Source organism: Triticum dicoccoides, chromosome 2B (assembly GCF_002162155.2).
Source record: "Triticum dicoccoides isolate Atlit2015 ecotype Zavitan chromosome 2B, WEW_v2.0, whole genome shotgun sequence".
NCBI classification, from domain to species: Eukaryota; Viridiplantae; Streptophyta; class Magnoliopsida; order Poales; family Poaceae; genus Triticum; species Triticum dicoccoides.
In genome coordinates this window covers 24,684,922-24,691,659 of record NC_041383.1, presented here as the reverse complement: position 1 = coordinate 24,691,659, position 6,738 = coordinate 24,684,922, and the positions used below count along the sequence as shown (strand labels likewise).

Genomic DNA, 6,738 nt, shown 5'->3' with positions numbered 1-6,738 from the left:
CTAGCTCACTTATATGCGGTGTGTCACCATGTCGCTCGGGACTGTGCGAGCATGTCACGTCTCTGCAAGAGCAGCCTTTGGTCGTGCTTTTAGTTAGATGTTTCTTTCTTACACATTCTTTGGTACCAAGGCCTTGCACTGGCTCCCCTCTAGCTGCCCAACAAGGCGAGACACATGCGTCGGGTTTCCCTTTTGCACTGGTTCTACCGATGAATGGTCCGCCCTTCACTACATCAACACCGTGAAAAAACGCATAGTTACTTCTTGCATATTCTTTTTTATCGCATGATTGTGTCACCCCTAAGTTGTGCACTGTCATCGACAAATTTCGTATGTAGTTTCTGAGGTCTCCTAGAGGTACTATTGTGGTTGATCCGTGTGCTACCAGGGAAAGGAGACGGGCCTCATACAATAGGAGGTGCTTAGAGAGATGCTTAGAAAAATATACCGGATTTTTCTGAAGCACCGGTGTCTATTTTTACAGAAGAGACATTTAGTTAAGCGTCTATCCTGTATAAATAAGCACCGGTGCTTAAGAAACGTCTAGTTTATTTCTCTAAGCACCTCCGCTAAACATCTCCCATTATACAAGGCCTAATGTGCTGTGACATGAATGATTGATCGACATAGAGTAGAGGAGGGGGCAACCGTAGAAATGGTCGGGGCAGTGGGTTTGTGAGGCAAGGCTGGCGAGAAGAAGGGATCATATCATATCAGATCTCAGTAGGATGGTGCTAGCGTGTTTCTGTGCTGTACTTTGCTAGTGGAGAAGGTCAACTTCCGGCCATCTCCACAAGCACAAGCGATGCATGTGATGAAGTTTGCACTCTTTTCTCTACAAAAAAAGAGCCCCGCCTTAGAATGGTCTTCGGTTTCTCGAATAACAATACCCCCAACGGCCATGTCGAAAAATGCTTGGGATGATGAGTAGAACCGTCCCTTCTTGGTAACAAAACATATACAAGTGCCAGGTTCAATAATGAATTTATTGTTGTCATTTACGTCGATCGGTTGCGATTCGTAGCGACGCGGTCAAGTCAGTAGCATGAATGCAACTGACTCCGGGCGGAGCTGGTAAAGCTGGAGGGGAACGTATCTGGTGCACCAAGGCAATTGGTGCTACCGGTGCACCGGACCCTATTGCACATTTAAAAATATTCAAAAAAAATTCGTAAAAAATTTAGTGTATCGACACAGCATCAATGTATGTTGTCGCAAAAATTTAAATCAAAATTCAAAACAATGCTGAAGATACAAAAATGACAAATTTGGCCTCAATGTGCTAATGGGCCAAAAATGAAGCTCAACTTGTGTTATGTACTATTCAGTGTCAAATTTGTTATTTTTATATCTCGAACAATGTTTTAAATGTTGAGTTAAATTTTTGTGACAACATACATTAATGTTGTGTCAATGCACTAGATTTTTTTCCGGATTTTTTCGAACATTTTTTTACGTGCAACGGGCGACCGGTGCACCGGTAGCACAAATTGCCCCGGTGCACCAGATACATTCCCAAAGCTGGAGTACGTACCGGGCGGAGCTGGTAAAGCTGGAGTACGTACGTAGGTAGTGACATACTGACATCCACTCTTTAAAAACTGAAGTGTAGATTCTACACGTATAAGATATACTCCCTCCGTTCCAAATATTTGTCTTTCTAGGCATTTCAAATGAAAACAACATACGGATCTATGTAGACATATTTTGAAATGTAGATTCACTCATTTTGCTCCGTATGTAGTCACTTGTTGAAATCTCTAGAAAGACAAATATCTAGGAACGGAGGGAGTATATGCATGGACTAATTGTGGCCAGAAACTTCTGGTTTACTCGTGATGTCCTCCTAGTAATGGCACGGTGGATCCTGCCAAGGGCCGGCGGGAGGGCTCCGTTGTCAGTCTTTTTTTTCAATCTTGTTAGGATTTGTGTCCTACTCAGGAAGGCGAGACGGCGGCCGCTCCCTGAAGATGGAATAAAGGTCTCCCCGCCTAGCCCCCGTTCCGGCGATGCGTCTAGCATCGTTGGTAGGCGTGTGGAGGTGTGTCTCCGGCAGATCTATCTTTGGTGGATTTGCTCGGATCTCACCGTTGTTTGTCTACGTTCATGTGTCTTCGGTTTGGATCCTTGCGATCTACGTTATTTTTCATCGGCGGCGGTTGCTGTTCTGGGGTGTTGGTCCTATGAGGCCTTAGCACGACGACTTCCCGACTGTCTACTACAACAAGTAGTGCCCGGCTCCGGCAATGGAGGGGCGATGACGGCGGCGCGCCTTCGGCTCGCTTCGGTACTTGTAGTCCTCGCTAGGTGGTCTACGAATCTGGATGTAATTTTTTATTTTTGGTATTCGTTGTACTGCCATGATTGAAGATGAATAGATTGGAAGTTTTTTCGCAAAAAAAAAAGAAGATAGTTTTTCTAGAAATGTTGTAGTTTAGCTTGAAACACACCACCCAAACTTCCATGGATAAGAAGTCATTAGAAACATGACGTAGCATCCCTACGTGCTTCAATTATTTGATAGTTTTTTGAAAATATCCATATCTTTTAAAGCCTAATTAACTTTAGTTTTGACATGTTATATATGAAATTTGATTAAAAAATATGTAGAATCTGAATATGATGTTCTTTTACATGTTAATAATTTTTAAAATGTTATTTAAGATGCAACCTTAATCAATAACACACGATCCATTTTTCTTTCGTACCGGATGGAAATGAACACCTCAGCAAAATCAGATTGAAGACGAAAGAAACCATCTATAACCACGCATGCACGCATCGACAAAACTTTGCAGGGGAAAAATAAAGATCTCTCATCTTATGCTAAGAAAGAGAGACGCCTTAGAATTGACCAGATTCAAAGGTGTTGTAATTGTGTGAGCACTGATGCCACCGTCGACAAGGATGGGAAGGAGGATAAGTGACAACGCAATGTGATGCCACATGGAAATAAATGACATGGACTTATTGAGGTCTTATGTCATGATTATTTGGTTAGGGCGTGTGGTGTTTTTTTCTTCAATTACAACGCACAGGCTCTTTTACAGCATAGCTAAAGTGCAATAATTTGGCACTATTGAAAAAGCAGTCCCGGGGGAAAGAAAGAGAGCAGAAAGTACCAATAAATGCCCAACCGATGTCTATCTACCGCGTACGTACGTACATCACGCGTCGACCCACGGGTGGTTACCCTCCACCCGCTGCTGACGGCTCGATCGCTGCTCTCGTTGGTTCTCCAGAGCAGATGGATTGACGTGCACCTGGACGCGAGGGGGGCATGGTGCATCCATGAGACGGCGAGACGCGACGTGCGAGCGCGTCGAAACTACATATACTGAGTACCACGATATACGAGGAGGATAAACAACTCTCTCTCTCTCTCTCTACCTCCGGAGATACGCAACGTACGTTCTCCACCAAGACAAGGAAGCGTCCATGGGCGACATGTGTCCCGCCCAACCACCCGCCACTCGCTCTGGACGCGGTAATACGTAGTGCAAACCTTACAAAAAGGGAGGCCTCTGGCTCGAGCTTTTGGGCAAATTCAAGCACCAGCAAGTACGTCTCCTCTTTCCTCCCGTTCAACCGCAGATACACAGAAACCTCCCTCTCCTCTCCCTCTGCAACCCCGAGCTAGCTCCTGAATTCGATCTCCTCATCCGCGCGCACCGCACCGGGGAACCCACCGACCTCATCGGACAACGTCCATCTGCGCCGTGCAACGGTACTCTCCCAAGTTCCCCTTCCTACTTCTTTTCTTTTCGTTTCCTGCCTTCTTACGCCACATGTTGTTGTCTAGACGTGCTCATTCTACATAATGGCGCTACCGCCGACGACCCCAACTCCGACTCCGAGCTACAACCATATTCTTGTTATCATTGTCGAATCTGACGGAAGCATCAGGATCATCCGTATTCAAAGCGAGGCCACCCAATAGCAGCAGGTGCACATCTATATCTCTCCTTATTGATTTGTTATTATTTTCGTTATCCAAGTAGCTCGCGTTTGCATACAAGGTACTATTTGTACGTGTACGAAAATCGATGATCGATATGCGTAATCAAAAGTTGTTTCATTTCCGTTCCTCTTGACCGCCGTTCCGGAATATAGATGCTCCCCGTAAACTTTACAGTTTCGCTTGCGTGTGAGCATGTGGAGGCTCCGTTTTGCAGTGTGGACTCGCATCTTTTTAGAAACTTCCTAGAAATTGATTAACCAGTATGTGACCACTTTCCTAGCCAGCATGTGACCAGTTCTCTCTGTGACATGCTTTTTTTTGGGTGTGACTACTTGTTAAACAAATATACAGAGAATATATATTAAGATGATTTTCCCCTCTTTTTATAAGTGTGTTTTCTGCTGAGTTCGACGTCTCTTCTATCTATGGGCTTTCAGTAATTACTACTATATTTGTTTTCCTTGAAGGTATGGAACCTTTCTATGCGGCGCTGCTACACAAACTTGCATCAGAAACCAATATAGTGTCATACGTGGCAGCCCCGCAGCGACCGTGGGCAACCGGAGGACCATCCACCTAAAATCCATGCCCAAGACCAAGACCAAGGCCAACATCGCTCGTGCGCAAGAAATTGACTTGTAAAACACCAACTTCTTCTGAAAGCCATCAGTTTATGAAGCCATGTATACTTGCAAGTGTGTATTAATGTAATATTCAAAGAATGGCACTATGACAAATATATCTTCCACAGTTGTTTCACCTTTTATCTCCGATCAGAGCTATACGAGATTTCAGGATGTATCGAGCTGATGTTTTTTGCCGGAACATATAGCTGATTTTTTTTTTTTTTGCGGGTAACATATAGCTGATGTTGAACGAGATAATCTACTTTGCAACAAACGAAGAAGATGAATTGTTCAGGCGACTTTTGCAAGTTAGTACAGTAGACACGGTGGAGTGATCCACATCCATGCAACTGACTCCGTCCGGAGTCGTTGAAGTAGATTATCTTAGTCACGTCTCACATCTATGCAACTGCTTCCCCCAGACCCGAGTATACATACTTAGTCACGTCTCACATCCATGCAACTGTGTAGGAATTCTTGCACATAAAATTTCATCCTACCTGGGATTTCCACTTAATATAAAAAATATGTTACTCCCTCCGTTCAAAAATAAGTGTTGGTTTAGTACAATTTTGAGACGATGGGAGTATTACGTACACATTCAGAAAAATCTTTATTTGAAGGGAAAAGACAATTTGAACACACCTTAATTAAGATGCAGTGGACTGGTTAGACCCAAAGCATTGTAAATAGTATACCTAGTTACGTCACATGGCCATGTGTGCGGTGTTCTATTGGACTGCCCGAACAAGACCTAGACGCCCAAAAAACACCCAACCGAACACCCTATATATCCAATCCATGTGTCTAGCTTTTTTTTTTTTGAGAACATGTGTCTCGCTTATTGTGAAACGTTACCTCCAGCTCGCGTCTGACGCTTCACTAAACGGGCTGGCCCAACACTATAGATCCCTATAGTGTGGTATTAGGAAAGTTATCTGATTCTTCTAAAAAAAAAAGGAAAGTTATCTGAATCATTTCGAACCGGTTTTAGAACCTTCCGTGGGTTTTTTCTTCTTCTTTCGTTTCTACTCCCTCTGTTCCTAAATATTTGTCTTTCTAGACATTTCAAATGGACTACCACATACGGATATATGTAGACATATTTTAGAGTGTAGATTCACTCATTTTGCTCCGTATGTAGTCACTTGTTGAAATCTCTAGAAAGACAAATATTTAGGAACAGAGGGAGTATATGTTATTTTCTATTTTGTTTCCTCCATAGTCTCTCTTCTGGTTTCTTTTTTCAACACGTGTCTAATTTTTTCAATACACACTATACATTTTCAATATACATGTGAAACTTTTTTAATACACATAGAACATTTTTCAGTTACATATGTATATTTTTTTCTAAATACATGTTTTGACCATATTCAAATGTATGTTAAAAAATTTCAAATACACATTGAACATTATTTTAATGGGATGGAGCATTTTTTTAAACTACGCTAACACATTTTTACATTGTATAAGCATTTTTGTAATTGTCAAAATATAGTTTTAAAACATGTGAACATTTCTTTAAAATATCAAGTACATTTTTTAAATGGTATGATTTTTTTTCACATTGGATAAATATTTTTAAAGATGTGGTGAACATTTTTTTTAATGCGTGAACATTCTTTCATTGTCACAAATTATTTTTCAATGCTATGAATTTTTCTACATGCCACGTCAACATTTTTTTTCCCTGCATGAACATTATCTAAGTGGGAGATGAACGCTTTTGAAAAATTAAGAAAAAAAATATGTTTTCCATTTTGGAAATAAAAATAAAAATAGTTAGTTATTTTCGTACCTACAGTTCACGGTAAAGAAATGTTCAAGACATATTGTAAGATGTTATAATTCACTTTGAGTGTTTTCTGTTTTGCTGATGTGGGCTTTTAGTAATTCCTATTTGTTTTCTCTGAAATAAGGGAACTTTCATATATTTGCAGCTTTTGCTCCCGGGGGTAGAAGAAGAAGGATGTGCAGGAAGTGGACGCGTTGCTGCCGTCTCTTATCTCTCCATGCCGCCATCAACTCAACACCAGGACCATGTTCTTAATAGTTTTGTGTGTGGGGTGTGTTTTAATTCGTCTTGTCGGCTGCTCTTGGGACTTAGCTTTTGCGTAGGGCTTTGTTTTATCTCTTTGTATAACACTC

General features: G+C 41.7%; 1 long non-coding RNA gene across 1 annotated transcript; it reads left to right on the top strand.

The window, feature by feature from the left end:
- The first annotated feature begins 3,564 nt into the window (after nucleotides 1-3,564).
- On the top strand, nucleotides 3,565-4,655 carry LOC119366899. The gene is made up of 3 exons (XR_005176132.1): nucleotides 3,565-3,727; nucleotides 3,803-3,946; nucleotides 4,429-4,655. It is a non-coding gene; the product is annotated as an uncharacterized LOC119366899 (long non-coding RNA).
- The last annotated feature ends 2,083 nt before the right edge of the window (nucleotides 4,656-6,738 follow it).